The sequence below is a fragment of the Oncorhynchus keta genome, chromosome 10 (genome assembly GCF_023373465.1).
Source record: "Oncorhynchus keta strain PuntledgeMale-10-30-2019 chromosome 10, Oket_V2, whole genome shotgun sequence".
Taxonomy (NCBI): domain Eukaryota; kingdom Metazoa; phylum Chordata; class Actinopteri; order Salmoniformes; family Salmonidae; genus Oncorhynchus; species Oncorhynchus keta.
The window spans coordinates 45,047,902-45,067,901 of record NC_068430.1 but is presented as its reverse complement, the minus strand read 5'-3'; the positions used below and the strand labels follow the sequence as shown (position 1 = coordinate 45,067,901).

Genomic DNA, 20,000 nt, shown 5'->3' with positions numbered 1-20,000 from the left:
TAATACAAGTCAAAAAATGTCTAATGCAGAGACGGGCGACTTGTAGCCCGTGGGCCTCATGCTGCAGAGGTCCCCCTTTTGTAGGGCAGAGGATACATTTTTAAGAAAATAATCATAAAACATTCATATTAATATACAGTGGGGCAAAATAAGTATTTAGTCAGACACCAATTGTGCAAGTTCTCCTACTTAAAAAGATGAGAGAGGCCTGTAATTTTCATCATAGGTACACTTCAACTATGACAGACAAAATGTAGAGAAAAAAAATCCAGAAAATCACGTTGTAGGATTTTTAATGAATTTATTTGCAAATTATGGTGGAAATAAGTATTTGGTCACCTACAAACAAGCAAGATTTCTGTCTCTCACAGACTTGTAACATCGTCTTTAAGAGGCTCCTCTGCCCTCCACTCGTTACCTGTATTAATGGCACCTGTTTTAACTTGTTATCAGTATAAAAGACACCTGTCCACAACCTCAAACAGTCACACTCCAAACTCCACTATGGCCAAGACCAAAGAGCTGTCAAAGGACATTAGAAACAACATTGTAGACCTGCACCAGGCTGTGAAGACTGAATCTGCAATAGGTAAGCAGCTTGGTTTGAAGAAATCAGCTGTGGGAGCAATTATTAGGAAATGGAAGACATACAAGACCACTGATAATCTCCCTCGATCTGGGGCTCCACGCAAGATCTCACCCCGTGGGGTCAACATGATCGCAAGAACGGTGAGCAAACATCCCAGAACCACACGGGGGGGACCTAGTGAATGACCTGCAGAGAGCTGGGACCAAAGTAACAAAGCCTACCATCAGTAACACACTACGCCGCCAGGGACTAATCCTGCAGTGCCAGACGTGTCCCCCTGCTTAAGGCAGTACATGTCCAGGCCCGTCTGAAGTTTGCTAGAGAGCATTTGGATGATCCAGAAGAAGATTGGGAGAATGTCATATGGTCAGATGAAACCAAAATATAACTTTTTGGTAAAAACTCAACTCGTCGTGTTTGAAGGACAAAGAATGCTGAGTTGCATCCAAAGAACACCATACCTACTGTGAAGCATGGGGGTGGAAACATCATGCTTTGGGGCTGTTTTTCTGCAAAGGGACCAGGACGACTGATCCGTGTAAAGGAAATAATGAATGGGGCCATGTATCATGAGATTTTGAGTGAAAACCTCCTTCCATCAGCAAGGGCATTGAAGATGAAACGTGGCTGGGTTTTTCAGCATGACAATGATCCCAAACACACCGCCCGGGCAACAAAGGAGTGGCTTCGTAAGAAGCATTTCAAGGTCCTGGAGTGGCCTAGCCAGTCTCCAGATCTCAACCCCTTAGAACATTTTTGGAGGGAGTTGAAAGTCCATGTTGCCCAGCAACAACCCCAAAACATCACTGCTCTAGAGGAGATCTGCATGGAAGGAATGGGCCAAAATACCAGCAACAGTGTGTGAAAACCTTGTGAAGACTTACAGAAAACATTTGACCTCTATCATTGCCAACAAAGGGTATATAACAAAGTATTGAGCTAAACTTTTTTTATTGACCAAATACTTATTTTCCACCATAATTTGCAAATTTGCAAATAAATTCATAAAAAATCATACAGCGTGATTTTCTGGAGAGAAAAAAATCGAATTTTGTCTGTCATAGTTGAAGCGTACCTATGATGAAAATTACAGGCCTTTTTAAGTGGGAGAACTTGCACAATTGGTGGCTGACTAAATGCTTTTTGCCCCACTGTATATACAAATATACACATAATACCAGTCAAAAGTTTGGGGTCACTTAGAAATGTCCTTGTTTTTGAAAGAAAAGCACGTTGTTTTGTCTGTTAAAATAACGTCAAATTGATCAGAAATACAGTGTATACATTGTTAACGTTAGAAATTAATATTGGAATATCTACATAGGCCTACAGAGGCCCATTATTAACAACCATCACTCCTGTGTTCCAATGGCTCATTGTTTTAGCTAACCCAGGTTTACCATTTTAAAAGGCTAATTGATCAATAGAAAACCCTTTGGCAATTATGTTAGCACAGATGAAAACTGTTGTTCTAATTAAAGAAGCAATACAACTGGTCTTCTGGAGCATCAGCAATTGTGGGTTCAATTAGAGGCTCAAAATGGCCAGAAACAAAGTGTCACGACTTCCACCGAGGGTGGCTCCTCTCCCTGTTCGGGCGGCGCTCGGCGGTCGTCGTCGCTGGTCTACTAGCGGCCACCGATCCTTTTTCCTTTTCTTTTGGTTTTGCCTGTTTTGTGTTTTCACCTGGTTTCATTTTGGTTAATTAGGGGGGTATTTTTCTCGACATTTCCTTTGGGTTTTTGTGCGGGATTTTTTTCAGTTTACTGCGTTCTTCGCTCGTTCATGTTTTACAGGTGGTTTTTCCCTGGACTGTGTCTGAGTGTGTTTCATGGCGACTGCTGTAGTCAGGTGTCCTGTGATTTTTGAGCTGGTTTATTGAACACCCTTTTCATTCTGAACTTGTTTCTCCTGCGCCTGACTCCACACCCACATCTCCTTAGGGAGTTCTGACACAAAGACCTTTCTTCTGAAACTCGTTAGTCTGTTCTTGTTCTGAGAAATTAAGGTTATTTCATGCGAGGAATTGCCAAGAAACGGAAGATCTCGTACAATGCTGTGTACTACTCCATTCACAGAACAGCGCAAACTGTCTATAAGCAGAATAGAAAGAGGAGTGGAAGGACCCGGTGCACAACTGAGCAAGAGGACAAGTACATTAGTGTCTAGTTTGAGAAACAGATGCCTCACAAGTCCTCAAATGGCAGCTTCATTAAATAGTACCCGCAAAACACCAGTCTCGACGCCAACAGTGAAGAGGCGACTCCGGGATGCTGGCCTTCTGACTATTGTTGGTGGGCTAGAGGGCCCACTAACAAAATGTTACTTGGGGTCCCTAAAAGGCTAGGGCCGGCTCTTACAGCATTTGTGGTTATGGATGTGGGTACACAGACCTGCAAGCCACTGCGGCCCCTCATGTGTTCAGATTGTTTTGTGGCCCCCCATCCCCATCAAAGTTGCCATCCCTAGTCTAGTGAAATAAATCAATACCCAGCTGTGAGTCACGCTTGTCAAAGACAACCGCAAGACCAGTGTCTCTCCCAGGCCTAGTGATTCACCGAGGCCAATTCCATCGCCATGATGACCAATGCCTGTATCCAAGCATCCTCCCTTATCTTTCTTTTCTCCTTCTTCTCATCCTCTCTTCTCAGTGTGCATGCATGCTTGTGTGTGTGTGTGCCTGTGATGTGAGTGTTTCTGTCAGGTTGTTGTTTCTGAAGATCTATATTTATCCTTGGGTGGTTAATTATAACCTGGACCTAGACAACAGGCATCAGTGCCTGGTGAGAAGAGATAGGCAATCCAGACATCGTTTGGTGTGTGTGTGTATGTGTGTGTGCTTGTGCGCGTGCATGTGTTTATGTGTGTCCTTATCGTTTCTAGGTAGCAAACTTGATGCCATTAACGTCTTTGCATGCCAGGGTGGAGAGTTGCACGTTGGCAAGTGCTAGGGGACCTCCACCTGAAGAGAGGATGCTGATGCAAGCCATGGCAATACCATAGTAACAGTAGCATCAGTACCAGTAGGGTATACTGTATGCATATTGAGGATACAAACTATCAATAACACCTGGTCATTCAGTGACAGGCTGACCAGGTGAATACAGGTGAACTCTATGATCCCTTATTGATGTCACGTGTTAAATCCACTTCAATCAGTGTAGGTGAAAGGGGAGGAGACAGGTTAAACAAGGATTTTTATGCCATTAGACAATTGAGACATGGATTGTGTGTTATTCTGGGTGAATGGGCAAGACAAACTATTTAAACGCCTTTGAACGGGTTATGGTAGTAGGTGCCAGGCGCACGGGTTTCTGTCCAGAATTGCACCGCTGCTGGGTTTTTGACGCTCAACTGTTTCCCATGTGTATCAAGAATGGTCCACCACCCAGCCAATTTGACACAACTGTGGAAAGCATTGGAGTCAACATCGGCCATGCCCAGACTAATTGAGGCTGTTCTGAGGGCAAAGGGACATCAATTATTACAGTTTTATGGGTTAAATATTAAGATAATGCTGTAAATGTATGCAAAACCAAGCCCTCTTACCCTTCTTAATAGCCTCGTCTTTCTCTTCCCCCATCTCTCTAATTTGTATATATTTTTTTACATTTTGTCAGGAAATGCAGCTCTGTCTTGGGTTCTGCTGTGGTGCAGTGGTTGCACAGCCTTTCCTCTACATGGAGCCAGGTTTTCCTATGTCAATGGCAAGGCTGTGCTCACCAAGCCTACATTTTGTAAAGGTCTCCAAAGGTTTTGATCAGTAACCATGGTCAAATAGTTTGCCTTGGGGTACTGTCGATTTAGGGCCAGATATCACTGCATTTTGCTATGTTCTTGTGCTTGTGTTTCCCAATAAGCAATGTAGTTTTGTTTTGACTGTGTAATAATTTGATTTATTTTCATTGATTGGATGTTCTGGTCCTGAGGCTTCAGTGTGTAAGTGTAACAGGTTTGTGAACTCAGCCACAGGACCAGCTGGATGAGGGGCCTCTTCTTTGCTCAGCTCTTGGCATTGCAGAGCTTAGTAATGATATGAGAGGGGGTCACTGTATTTTAGATGTTTCCCAAAATTAATTGCTCTTTTTGGAGTTTTTATTATTTGTGGATATTGGACTAACTCTGCCCTGCATGCTGTAGTTTTCCTTTGGACATGTAGGAGAATCTTACAGAACTCTGCATGCAGGGTTTCAATGGGGTGAAATCTTATTTTGCAAGTGGACCTCACACCTCGCTGCCGTAAAGTGCAATTGGTTCAATGACACATTCAATTCGTTTTAGCCAAATTTTTAATTTGAGTTTGTTTTCAATGGCATAGAATACCCTGCTGAGGATTTTACTAGAATAGTGGCCATGACGTTGACGTTGATGTAAATATTGAAGAGCTCTAAGCTCATATTGTAAACCTAGTGAATGTCTCCCCCGGTTAAATAATTATATTATTTTCTTCCCAATTTTGATGCTGCACGTTTTCCCAGTATACATTCATTTAATTATGTCATATGTTTTACCCCCTACACCACTTTCAATAGCTTTTTAGAAGAGTCCTGTATGCCAAATACAATCAGATGCTTTTTGGAAGTTGATAAAGCAAGCATAAATGTTTATCAATCAGGGTGTGTAGGGTGCAAATATGATCGGTCGTACTTGTTTTGGTATAAATCCAATTGGGCTTCTACTTAAGAGATCTCTCGCTTTCTACTTGTCCTCTCTCTCCCATTTCTTCTAGCTGTTAAAAGGGATGCAGGTCATTGGCAACATGAGTCTGGATTGAAGATGTATGATTACCTGCTGTCCCCGGGCTCCGCCTGGAGCGGGATCGGCAGTGAGGAGAGCTGAGCGATGAATAGAGAGAGAGAGAGAGAGAGAGAGAGAGGGAGGAGAGGAGAGGGGAGAGGGGTGTATAAGGATGACAGTGTAATAGACACTGGTGGGGGGGTGTAACCGGTGTTCATGGAATACTCCTCTCTCCCTCGCTCCATTGAACACGGTGCAGGAGGCAACGGGAATGACGAACAGGGAACGGACAGATGTGCCAGACGAGTGCAGATGTTCTCAACCGTTAAAACGGCAAACATGTCCCCTCTCTCCTTTCCTCCCCCCTCATTATTTCCATCCCATTTCCTGAACCTTTCTCTTCTACTATCCTTTCCCTCCTTCCTCCCCCACTTCATCCCCCCATCTCCCCCATCCCCCACGTCCCTGAACACAAGCTTCCTGTGATCCTGATGCTTTCTGATCTAATTTGTGTGTGTGTGTGTGTGTGTGTGTGTGTGTGTGTGTGTGTGTGTGTGTGTGTGTGTGTGTGTGTGTGTGTGTGTGTGTGTGTGTGTGTGTGTGTGTGTGTGTGTAAACACCAAGGCCACGGATGTAGGGATACAGTACACAGTGTGCTTGACTAGTCAAACATGCCCCGGGGTACATTGGCGACACTTCTCTCTCTCTATGTCACTGAGTCTCTTCCATGTCAGGAAGACGTAGAATACCTACCATCTTACAGATACGCTTCCCGTTATGCTCTGCTCTGGGCATCTACAGCTCATACTCTCTCTGAGACAATGGTACAGGAGCCCCTTCTCTCTCTCTCTCTCTCTCTCTCTCTCTCTCTCTCTCTCTCTCTCTCTCTCTCTCTCTCTCTCTCTCTCTCTCTCGAATAGTAAGGGAAAATAAATTAACAGATAAATATTGGTGGTATTTACATTATGTTGTTTGTTCTGGTTGCCCTTTTCTCATGGCAACGGACCACATATCTTGCAGCTGTGCTTGCACACTGTGGTATTTTGTCGAACAGATATGGGAGTTTATCAATGTTTGATTTGTTTTCAAATTCTTTGTGGGTTTGTGTGATCTGTGGGAAATATGCATCTCTAAGGTGTTCATACATTTGGCAGATGGTTAAGAAGTGCAGCTCAGTTTCCACCTCATTTTGTGGGCAGTGTGCCTCAGAACCAGCTGGCTGAGGGGAGTCTTCTCTAGGTTAATCTTTCTGTAGACGAAGGCTTTGTGATGGAATGTGTAAGCAAAATACTACAACCACCTAAAAGGAAGTTAAAAGCTATTTTTTGGATTTTGATAACTAGCAAGTATAGTATAAAGTATATTTTTACAGAATTCTGCATGCACAGTCTCAATTGGGTTTGTCCCATTTTGTAAATTATTGATTAGTGATTAGTGATTAGTGGACCCCAGACCTCACAACCACAGAGGGCAATGGGTTCTATAACTGATTGAAGTATTTTTAGCAAGATTCTAATTGGGATGTCAAGTTTTATGTTCCTTTTGAAAGAGTAGAAGGCCCTTCTTGACTGGTCTCCCAAATCATTCACAGCCTTGTGGAAGTAATTTATATATTTGTTATTCAACAAAGCATGAACATAATGGCGCCGACGACATGGCTAACGTTTTACATTCTCCCAACCAATTGTTGCTATTTGGTTACTTTTTGGGGCGTTTTGTGTAACTTATTTTTTTAACTTATTGTGTACATAATGTTGCTGCTACCATCTCTTATAAACGGAAATAACTTCTGGACATCAGAACAGCGATTATTCACCGCGGACTGGAATACACTTTTTCCTTCAACGAGTCCGACAAGAAGGATATCCTCTTTCACTGGAACAGGCCCAGATCCACGCCTTTGCGTGAAGAAAAATGCAGGAAAAGGGGCCACAGATCAGGCAGCGTTTTGAGAATCCGTAGGTGAGCAAGTAAACTCCCACTGCCATCCGTTCTTCTTGCTAACGTGCAATCATTGGAAAATAAAATGGATGACCTACAATTAAAATGATCCTACCAACGGGACATCTGATGTTTCACTGAGACGTGGCTGAACGACGATAAAGACAATATAGAGCTAGCGGGATTTTCCATGTTCCGGCAGAACAGAGAAGCTACCTCTGGTAAGACAAGGGCTGGGTGGGTGTGTCTATTTGTCAATAACAGCTGGTGCGCAATGTCTAATATTAAAGAAGTCTCGAGGTATTGCTTGCCTGAGGTAGAGTACCTTATGATTAGATGTAGACCACACTATCTACCAAGCGAGTTCTCATCTATATTATTTGTAGCCATCTATTTACCACCACAGAATGAAGCTGGCACTAAGACCGCACTCAACCAAGGCCATAAGCAAAGAAGAAAATGCTCACCCAAAAGTGGTACTCCTAGTGGCCGGGGACTTTAATGCAGGCGAACTTAAATAAGTTTTACCAAATTTTTACCAGCATGTCACAAGTGCAACCAGAGAAAAAAACATCATAAACCACCTTTACTCAACACACAGAGATGCATACAAAGCTCTCCCCCGCCCTCCTTTTGGAAAATCTGACCAGAATTCTATCCTCCTGATTCCTGCTTACAAGCAAAAACAAAAGCAGGAAGTACCAATGACTCGCTCAATACAGAAGTCGTCAAATGATGTGGATGCTACACTACAGGACTGTTTTGCTAGCACAGACTGGAAAATATTCAGTGATTCATCCAATGGCATTGAGGAGTACACCACCTCAGTCATTACCTTCATCAATAAGTGCATCGATGACGTCCCCACAGTGACTGTACATACATATCCCAACCAGAAGCCATGGATCCACATCCACAGTGAGCTAAAGGCTAGAAATGCCACTTTCAAAGAGCGAGAGACTAATCCGGACGCTTCTAAGAAATCCCGCTATGCCCTTGGACGAACCATCAAACAAGCAAAGTGTCAATACAGGATTAAGATTGAATCATACTACACCGGCTCTGACGCTAGTCGGATGTGGCAGGGCTTGAAAACTGTTAACCTGTTACTCCTACCCCCTACTTTCTCGAACATTCTGTTAAAAATCGCGCAACATTTCAGCGCCCTGCTTCTCATGCCAGGAATATAGTATATGCATATGATTAGTATGTGTGGATAGAAAACACTCAGACGTTTATAAAACTGGTTAAATCACGGCTGTGACTATAACAGAACGTGCGTTTCATCGAAAAGCGCAGGAAAATCTGATCACTGAAAATTGGAAAATATATCAATGCGCCACTTGCATGTATTGTCTATGGGAAAGCAAATGACCTGGAGCCGAGATTGCAATTCCTACAGCTTCCACACGATGTCAACAGTCTTGTCATTTGCCTAGGCTTTGTTTCTTGGTCAAACGAAGAAGAGACAGCCCATTTCTTCAGATCTCCGACCGGATATTTTGGTTGAGATTTACCCGGACATTATTTCCAGACGTACAGCAATAGAATATACATCGCCTCGTGATCAATTTGGTCGCTTATTAACGTTTACTAATACCTAAAGTTGCATTACAAAAGTATTTCAAAGTGTTTTGTGAAAGTTTATCGTCGACTTTTTTAATTTTAAAAAATGACGTTACGTTATAAGACGCTATTTTTTTCCGTTGATCACACAGTCTTCATAGATCGATATCTAGGCTATATATGGACCAATTTAATCGAAAAAAAGACCCAATAGTGATTATGGGACATCTAGGAGTGCCAACAAAGAAGATGGTCAAAGGTAATGAATGTTTATATTTTATTTGTGCGGTTTGTGTAGCGCCGACTATGCTAATTATTTTTTTTAAGTCCCCTGCGGGTCTTTTGGGGTGTTACATGCTATCAGATAATAGCTTCTCATGCTTTCGCCGAAAAGCATTTTAAAAATCGGACTTGTTGCCTGGATTCACAACGAGTGTAGCTTTAATTCAATACCCTGCATGTGTATTTTAATGAACGTTTGAGTTTTAACGAGTGCTATTAGCATTTAGCGTAGTGCATTTGCATTTCCAGATGTCTAGATGGGACGCCTGCGTGCCAGGTAGGAGCAAGAGGTTAAGGACTACAAAGGGAAACCAAGACGCGAGCTGCGCAGTGATGCATTTTATGCTCGCTTCGAGGCAAGCAACACTGAAGCATGCACAAGAGCACCGTCTGTTCTGGGTGACTGTGTGATAACGCTCTCGGTAGCCGATGTGAACAAAACCTTTAAACAGGTCAACATTCACAAAGCCGCTGGGCCAGGACATGTACTCGGATTACCAGGACGTGTACTCAAAGCATGCGTGGACCAACTGTCAAGTGTCTTCACTAACATTTTCAACATCTCCCTGACAGAGTCTGTAATACCAACATGTTTCAAGCAGACCACCATAATCCCTGTGCCAAGGAAGTGAAGGTAACCTGCCTAAATGATTACCATACCGTGGCACTCATGTCGGTAGCCATGAAGTGCTTTGAATGGCTGGCCATGGCTCAAATCAACAGCATCCTCCCGGACACCCTAGAACCACTCCAATTCGCATACCGCCCAAACAGATCCACAGATGACTCAATCTCAATTGCACTCCACAATTTCCCACTTAGACAAAAGGAACACCTATGTGAGAATGCTGTTCATTGACTACAGCTCAGCATTCAACACCATAGTGCCCAAGATGCTCATCACTAAGCTAAGGACTCTGGGACGAAACACCTCTCTCTGCAACTGGATCCTGAACTTCCTGATGGGCTGCCCCCAGGTGGTAAGAGTAGACAACAACACGTCTGCCACGCTGATCCTTAACACTGGGGCCCCTCAGGGGTGTGTACTTAGTCCCCTCCTGTATTCCCTGTTCACCCACAACTGCGTGGCCAAACACAACTCCAACACCATCATTAAGTTTGTTGAGTGGAGTGGATCCAGAGTTTCAAGTTCCTTGGTGTCCACATCACCAATGAACTATCATGGTCCAAACATTCCAAGACATTCATGAAGAGGGCATTACAAAACCTTTTCCCCATACGGAGACTGAAGAGATTTGGCATGGGTCCTCAGATCCTGAAAAGTTTCTACAGCTGCACCATCGAGAGCGCCCTGACCTGTTGCATCACCACCTGGTACGGCAACTGCTCGGCATCTGACCATAAGGTGCTACAGAGGGTAGTGCGAACTGCCCAGTACATCACTGGGGCCAAGCTCCCTGTCATCCAGGAACTATACAATAGGAAAGTCCATAAAACTGTCAGATACTCCAGTCACCCAAGTCATAGACTGTTTTCTCTGCTACCGCATGGCAAGCGATACCGGAGAGTCAAGTCTAGGACCAAAAGGCTCCTCAACAGCTTCTACCATAAGCCATAAGACTGCTGAACAATTAATACAATTGCCACCGCACTATTTACATTGACACCCCCCTCTCTTTTGTACACTGCTGCTACTCGCTGTTTATTATCTATGCATAGTCACTTCACCCCACCTACATGTACAAACTAACCTGTACCCCAGCACACTGACTTGGTACCGGTGGCCCCTGTATATAGCCTCATTATTGTTGTTCTTATTGTGTTATTTTTTATTATTACTTTTTATTTTAGTCTACTTGGTAAATATTTTCTTAACTCTTCTTGAACTGCACTGTTGTGCAGTAAGCATTTCACGGTAAAGTCTACACTTATTGTATTCGGTGCGTGTGACAAATAAAGTTTGACTGGATGAGAATACTTTGTTTTTGTTTTGGTTGGTTTGGTTGCCAATAAGGGTGTGTACGGTGTATACGTGGTCTGTCGTAAGGTATTTTGGTAGAAAGCTCATTTTTAAGGTTTGCTCAAGACATTGTTTTCACTGAGTGTTGGAGTCTGCTGTTGCTGATAGTCTCTCTCCCACCTGTGTGTCTGTCTGTCTGGCTATCACAGAGCAAGCAGCATAGCCGTGGGAAGTCGTTTGGGTATGGGGGTGCTGTGACGCACTGTAGACTTCTATATTGTTCCGCTAATACAGGACTAGCAAAGGTCCAGTGCACTACTTTTGTGCATTTTTTAAAAACTAAATGTGTTTGCCAACATTTGTAACTTGAGTCTGATTATTGCTTGATATATGTTTTCTAGTTTCTTGAAATACTTTGCAAATGCAACTTAAAGCTGAAATGGTGTATTCATTATTTTTCCATTTTTGTAAATGCTCTTATCCAGAGCAATCATTTTCATATGTTTTTGTACTGGTGCCAAGTGAGAATCAAACCCACAACCCTAGCATTGCAAGTACCATGCTCTACCAACTGAGCCACGGCATCATATCACATCATCACAAACCCCTTGATGCCTCCATCTACTCAATTACTGTATTGTCCATTGTTCTTCTTCATGGTGATGGAAAGTATACAGGTACAAACCTAGATGACCAGCCTATGTACAATACAATAATGTACATTTACATTAAGTGGTTTGTAAGGATCGTAAATAAATACTACACAAACAGTGGTTGCATCCCATGTTATTTTATTACGGAAAATATTTTATTTTATATGGATCTTAGGTGTCTTTGCCCATAACTTTGCACCTTTTGATGTAAATGCTTGAGGACAAGGTTTTGTTCTTTCTAGATTCCATTACAATGACAATCACAAAGAAAGGGACAGGGCAAAAACTCACAACAAACCTTTCATTCATTCTTCTCGCTAATAGTAGTAAATGCCAAGTGCATTACTTTTGTGATTTTTGTATTTTTATTATTGTTTTTAAAAAAATCAGGGGGTAGTGCAGCACCCTCAGCACCCCTACTTGTCGTGGGTATGGCAAGCAGACACAGACAGTCATCCCACCACTCAGACAGTATAGCTAATGGCTGTCATTACCAAGACAAGAGCTGGGATGATTTGTAATAGTGTAACTTGTAACTTCCCAGCACTGTACCAAAGTGTGTGTGTGTGTGTGTGTGTGTGTGTGTGTGTGTGTGTGTGTGTGTGTGTGTGTGTGTGTGTGTGTGTGTGTGTGTGTGTGTGTGGTGTGTGTGTGTGTGTGTGTGTGTGTGTGTGTGTGTGTGTGTGTGTGTGTGTGTGTGTGTGTGTGTGTGTCTTGGAGAGCATCCAAGGTAGACAGACAAGCAGACACAGATAGAACACACGTGTTGCTCCCAGGCTGAGTACAAGGTAACGCAATAAACGACCCTACAACCCTGACCCTGGGAAACCACACCAAGCTGGGAAGAGGGCAGATGATGAAGGGAGGCGGAGATGGAGAGAGAGAAATAGAGAGAGAGAGTGAGAGGGTGGCATGGGGAGAGGGAGAAAGAGGAAGAATGGTGATAAGGGGAGTGTGGGACTCGAAGGGAGGAAAGACACAAAAAAATACAACCATTCAAATGTACTTTACAAACAGATACAGTCAGAGGTTGGGCAGGCTGGGGGGAAAGGGAGTATGGGACTGCAACAAGGGAGGTAGAAAAAGAGAGAGCCAGGGCAATCATATCCCTTACAGAAAAACCACAGGATTTCATGTGGAAAATCACAATATTTCAAATGAGTAGAAATGTCATGTTTTCACGTGTGTAGTTTCATGTTATCACATGTTGCTTTACATGTTGTCACGTTAATCACATTAACTTCACATGAGATCACGTGAAATTCATGTGTTTTTTACGTAAGGGACTACAACACATGATCCTACATATTATATCGAAGTCCCGCTACAATGCACAGCTCTCTAGATTTATACAACATGGGCTCTCTCTACAACATATATTCCTGACGTCTATGTCCCGCTGTAATACAAAACACTCCGGATGCCTACACCGCTGCCTGCTGCAACACTGGATGCTCCATATGAATGCCCTGCATATATATGAATGAATGTTCACCATATTCATACCCTGCATACCTACACTACCGTTCAAAAGTTTGGGGTTTAGAAATATCCCTGTTTTTGAAAGAAAAGCACATTTTCTTGTCCATTAAAATTGCATAAAATTGATCAGAAATACATTATTAATGTTGAAAATTGCTATTGTAGCTGGAAACTGCAGATTTTTTGCGTCTCTAAACAGAATAGAAAAAGGAGTGGGAGGTTTCGGTGCACAACTGAGCAGTCTCAACGTCAACAGTGAAGAGGCGGCTCCGGGATGCTGGCCTTCTAGGCAAAGTTCCTCTGTCCAGTGTATGTGTTCTTTTGCACATCTTAACATGTTCTATTTATTGGCCAGTCTGAGATACTGTATGGCTTTTCTTTGCAACTCTGACTAGAAAGCCAGCATCCCGGAGTCATCTCTTCACTGTTGACGTTGAGACTGGTGTTTTGCGGGCACTATTTAATGAAGCTGCCAGTAGAGGACTTGTGAGGTGTCTGTTTCTCACACTAGACACTCTAATGTACTTGTCCTCTTGCTCAATCCCACTGGATACCTTAACACTGTGAAAGCACAATATCTGTTCTGGGCTGGTGGGAGAATGTGTGTGTGTGTGTGTGTGTGGGGGGGGTGTATGTGACTCTCACATTCTCACAGCAGAATTAGACGTTTTTGCACTTTTCTCCAAGTGTTTTCCACACGCTGGGTTGCTCCTCCTGCTCAACATCGTTCCTTTTCTACAAATGACACATTTAGAAGTTGCTCTGAACATCACATTTTGAAGTTAAAGGGATATTTCAGGATGGCAAAATCTACTTCCTCAGCGTCACATCAACTCGTGGATACCATTTGTACGCCTCTCTTTCCAGTATGAAGGAAGTTAGAGGTAGTTTTGTAAGCCAATGCTAAACTAGCATTAGTGCCTGGACTGGATCCTATCGGTATGTGCTATCATGCTAAGGTTTTGGATAGGGTTAAAACGTTGAATTTAGGCATTCATTCTGAATGGTTAAGGTAAAGGTAAAGGTTTGGGATAGGGTTAAAACGAAATAAAAATAAACAAGTGTCTACCACTGGATTAGACACGCAACCTTCTTATCCGGAGTGATGGGATTACACACACTGGGATTACGAACACTGGGATTTAACAGGCGATCTTCTGATCCGGAGTGATGGGATTACGCACATCCGTCACCCCCGTGCACAACGCCATAGAAAAACCCAAGCCTACTTGATGGTAATAGCGCTCACTGTTGCCCCCAGTGGCCGGATTTGTAGGCATTTCCCGATGTCCTCAAGACAAGGGCAGACGTCCAATTAAGAAGTCAATCTTGAGCAATCTGCCTGGTTAAGGGCTGTATACTGATTACATAGTGATTATTTGAGGGCTTTTTGCAACCCTGATTGTTTGTGTACCCATATGAATCTGGGTCTGGGCACACTACAGACACACACACACACAAACACGTTGTTCTCCCTGGTTTGATGATGGTGGGTATCTCAGAGGCGGGGTAGTTCTAACAGAGTAGCAGAGAGAGAACCGTCAGACTGATACAGTGCTGCTGCACTAAACTTATGTAAGACTCCTTCATCAATATTCTATCAGTGTTCTCATTGCATGGCCATGGCTGACTGAACCCAGTGAAACAGCAGCTAATACAATAGGGATGTTGCACATGACAGCAGCTGATACAGCTACACCAGATAGCCTCTACTGTATCTTGACCTGATCACTTTGACAAGGTAAGCATAACAGACCTCACTTCGACACAGGTCTGTCTGTCTCTCTCTCTCTCTCTCCCTCTCTCTCTCTCTCTCTCTCTCTCTCACTCTCTCTCACTCTCGCTCTCTCTCAAGCTTTAGTAAAATGACAAGGCCACTGAGATAATAAAAACAACAATAACAGTCACAAATAAATCATAGTAATAGTGATTAGAGAAAGGGGAATATACATATCGTTTATTAAAAATGAAATACAGAAATATCTCATTTACATAAGTATTCACACCCCTGGGTCAATACTCTGTAGACGCACCTTTGGCAGTGATTACAGCCGTGAGTATTTCTGGGTAAGTCTAAGTGCTTTGCAAACCTGCATTGTACATTTTTTCAGAATTCTTCAAGCTCTGTCAAGTTGATTGTTGTTCATGGCTAGACAGCCATTTTCAAGTCTTGCCATTGATTCTCAAGCAGATTTAAGTCAAAATGGTGACTTGGCCACGAAGGAGCATTTAATGTCATCTTGGTAAGTAACTCCAGTGTAGAGTTTGCCTTGTGTTATTGTCCTGCTGAAAGGTGAATTTGTTTGCCAGTATCTTTTGGAAAGCAGATTGAACCAGGTTTTCCTCTAGAATTGTGCCTTTGCGTATAGCTGTATTCCGTTTCTTTTCATCCTAAGAAACTCCCTAGTTCTTGCCAATGACAAGCATACCCATAATATGATGCAGCCACCTCCATGCTTGAAAATATGAAGAGTGGTATTCAGTGATGTGTTGTATTGGATTTACCCCAAACATGTGTGGGGCACAGAGATGGGGTAGTCAGTCAAAAATCATGATAACCACTACTATTGAATACTTAATGGATCCATGCAACTTATTATGTGAATTGATCAGCACATTTTTACTTCCCAAAATTATTTAGGCTTGCCTTAACAAAGGGGTTGAATACTTATTGACATCAAGACATTTCAGCTTGACATTTTGTATTAATTTGTAAAAAATTCAACCAACAAAATTCCACTTTGACATTATGGGATATTCTGTGTAGATCAGTGACACAAAAAAATAAATGTTAAATTCAGGCTGTAAAACAACAAAATGTGGAAATATTAAAAAGGTGTGAATACTTTCTGAAGGCATTGTAAATATTATTAGAGATTGACTGAGAGATTGTGTGTGTCTCTCTCTCGCTCCCATAACACATAACTCGCTCCCATAACACATAACACATAGACACGTAAGCACTTCCACGGCAGAATGCATAATCTGTGAGAATATTTGACATGGGAATATCTCACACTCAGGTGACACCCCTCTGAGTGAAGGTGGTATGGACCATGAGATTTACTCTCACCATGGGGTTGAATAACTAGTGCACTCCCTGAGGGTCTGCACGTATGGTTCTCACACACACACACACACACACACACACACACACACACACACACACACACACACACACACACACACACACACACACACACACACACACACACACACACACACACACACACACACACACACACACACACACACACACACACACACACACACACGAGAACGCAATGCAGCCTCACTGGTGGCAACAAGATAGAGCAAGTACTGTATATTATACAACCTTCACATAAGAAGCTCAAGAAAAATCACACACACACATACAAATACACGTCTAGCTGTAACTCAGTCTTAAGACACTAGTTAACCAGTCATACACAACGTACACACACACACACACACACACACACACACACACACACACACACACACACACACACACACACACACACACACACACACACACACACACACACACACACACACACACACACACACACACACACACACACACACACACACACACAGGCCAAGTGTTCTCGTTTAATAATTTACTTTGAAAAATGCTGTGAGCTGAGAGGTGTCTGTTAGACATTATAGCCTTTTACAAGTCTAAACCATGCAGGGTTGAACCAAGTGCGGTCAGATAGGGATGAGCCTAGATACTGTAGATAGTGTTGTAATGGTTGGGTGACCCCGATCATAAATAAGGTCTATTCCAGGTTCCAACTCCACCTCTGTGTCTGTTACCTCAGCCTGTACTTAGTGAAGGCTGCCCCTTCGGTTTGGAGCTCACAGCAAAACAACAGTCCTTGCAGTCCTGGCTCATATCCAAAGTGTTAGAGCTTACACAATTTCCATTAAGCATTTAATGAAGCATTCATGCCTTCATGAAAAATAAAGTGTGTCGGTAGTGAAAAGTAAAGTCAAAGCAGTCCACCTCTGAAACGTAATCTTATAATCAAAGGTAAACATGTAGTTTAGAGTCTCCACTCCCCTCTCCCCTCTCTCCTGCACCCCTCTCTCTCTCTCATTGGTCTCTTTTTGAAATGACAGGTGTCATAAAGAAGGAGTTCTACAGGAATCCCAGCCCGAGGCTCCAGGTGCGTGCTCAAACTCGACTTCCATCCTGTCCCGTCTCCTCCCCTCCTCAGCCCAGAGGGGCCCCACCAGACAAGACGAAAGTGGCCAGCAACAGAAACAAAATCTCGCCTCCCTCCGCTAACAACAGCCAGAACAAAATCAGGCCAGATCACCACCCTGTATTAGTACTGAGAACACGCAAACACCATGACATACCTGTACAGTCTGTCTGTCTCCTACACAGCACTTAGACCTGCATACCTGGCCTCACACTCTCCTATACTTAAACATTGTGCCATACAGTATATTAATAACCCCACATACTGTCTACTATCTAACCCCGAATACCTAGCTAATAATGAGAGTCACTTCCCTGAAACATTACAATACGAACGACAACGAAACAAAAAAGCACAAAAAGGTCTTCAACATCAACAAAAAAAAAGCATGTACTTGGTTGACGTTGTTTCAACAGGGATCGCCAGATCCTGAAACTTCAGTGTTATAACACCATAACCACGAACAGCATTTTGTAGACCTTACGCATCACTTCCAGTTCCAGTCCACACTGTAAATACCTTGCAGACTAAAGGTCTCTGGAAACCTCTGGCTGCTCTGCTCCATCCTCATGACTCATACTGTCTCACGCTCACACCTCCTCCCTGTACAATCAACACTGGGCAGCAAGATAACAGCATGGAGGGGAGGAGACTAATAACCTTTCAGTGGCCAGCACCACCACCACCACCAGCACCACCACCACCACCACCACCACCACCACCATAACAATACAGCTGAATAGGCTACCGAGAATACTGTGTCAGTCAGTACGAACATTATGTTTCCCCTGTACTGTCTCTGAAAGGCTTTTGGGATACAAGTCATTGAAACATTTACTGGCGTTTAACTTTTTCTGTTGCGTAACAATCCCATTTCGGAAGAGTGGGAGCATTCTGACATCACGTGCATAAAGCAACTCATTCTGGGGCGACCGTTAAAGGTATTTGGAAATCACTTGTGAAAAGGTACATTTTTTTTTTGCCTGTTTCTTCTTCTACTGCTATTTGCCTTTAAAACCATGCACATAGACATATGAACGTCTACAGAGGTGCCAGTGTAACGGGCTGAACCCTTTAGCTGCTGGTATACAGTACATAGTCTACCGCTTCGTAGAACTGTCAGGCAAATGCCATGTCACCGCGGCTGTCACAACAGGTCTCGCATCAACACCGACACACAGAGACGCTGTGGCAACAACCAATGGCATACAGCAACGCTATCCACAAAGAAACACTGCAACACACCTACTGTACAACCCATACATTGTCTTAACCACCAAACACAAATGAGACCAGGTAATCCAAATATTTCAAGAAGAGATTTGACTAATTGTGGAATATTGCGAAACGGTATTGCATCATCTTTTCTGAAACAGACAGTTTGTTTGTAAATCCAAAGATGCGTTCGAGCGTGACAGTGATTGCGCTTTTATGGCGATAAATCTGGAATCCTTTTCGTTTATGGTACTAGAGAGGATTTGTTGATTTGTGACATATGTCTACTGACAGGGACTGTGTTGGGAAATAGCTCGACCTGGTATTGCAGCGCCAAATTCTGAGATGGGGATTAATATGCATTGGCTTTGTTAAATAAATCATATGAATGAACTTGATATTATATATCATGCTGATATTGTGACGTGGTGCTAGGTAGGGGTTTATGTAAGACTGTTTGTTCTCTCCTGACCATCCCTCAGCTACTGCCTGGAAGACCAGAGAGGAATGCACTGTGGCAGGACACTCGCTCTCCTTCCATTTCTCTTTCTCTCCTTCTCTCTTTCACTCTGTCTCCCTCCCTCTCTGTCTCCCTCCCTCTCTCTCTCTCTCCCTCTCTCTCCCTCTCTCATGCTGTTTGTGTTTGTCTCCCTCTCTTTCACCGTTCTGTTTATTCATGAGCACTTCGGTGCAAAGTACAGTGTGAGCAAACACACACTCACAATCACACACACATGCATGTGCATGTACACACAGGCGTGCACACACACAAACACACAGTAAATATATGAGTTTGGTTTTGACATGCTGCCAGACATCTCTGCTTATTCCCCACTATCCCCCATTGTCCCCTAATGTCACTGGGTTGTATGAGTGGCGATCACATGTCCCCCAGCATCTACCCCCCGAAAAACATCACCCCGAATCCTGGATAGAGTATTTCAATGGCCCCAATATCACTTCTGCTCTCTCTGTCCAGGGTGACCATCATATAGTGTACAAAACGTTAGGAACATCTTCCTAATATTGAGTAGCATCCCTTTTTGCCCTCAGAACATCCTCAATTCGTGGGGGCATGGACTCTACATGGTGTCAAAAGCGTTCCACAGGGATGCTGGCCAATGTTGACTCCAATGCTTCCCATAGTTGTGTCAAGTTGGCTAGATGTCCTGTGGGTGGTGGACCATTCTTGATAAACACGGGAAAATGTTGAGCGTAAAAAACCCAGCAACATTGCAGTTCTTGACACACTCAAACCGGTGCACCTGGCACCTACTACCATACCCCGTTCAAAGGCACTTAAATATGTTGTCTTGCTTCATCATCATAACACTGCTTCATCGTCATCATAATCACCATCATTGTCATCATCATCCTCATCATCATCATCATCATCATCATCATCATACTTAGCCCTA

The 20,000-nt window shown here is 43.2% G+C and overlaps 1 protein-coding gene across 19 annotated transcripts in view; it reads right to left on the bottom strand.

Moving 5' to 3' along the window:
• LOC118388824 (pleckstrin homology domain-containing family A member 6-like) overlaps nt 1-20,000 on the bottom strand; it is a 179,590-nt gene that overhangs the window by 36,463 nt on the left and 123,127 nt on the right. The gene's annotated exons all lie outside the window — the stretch shown is intronic.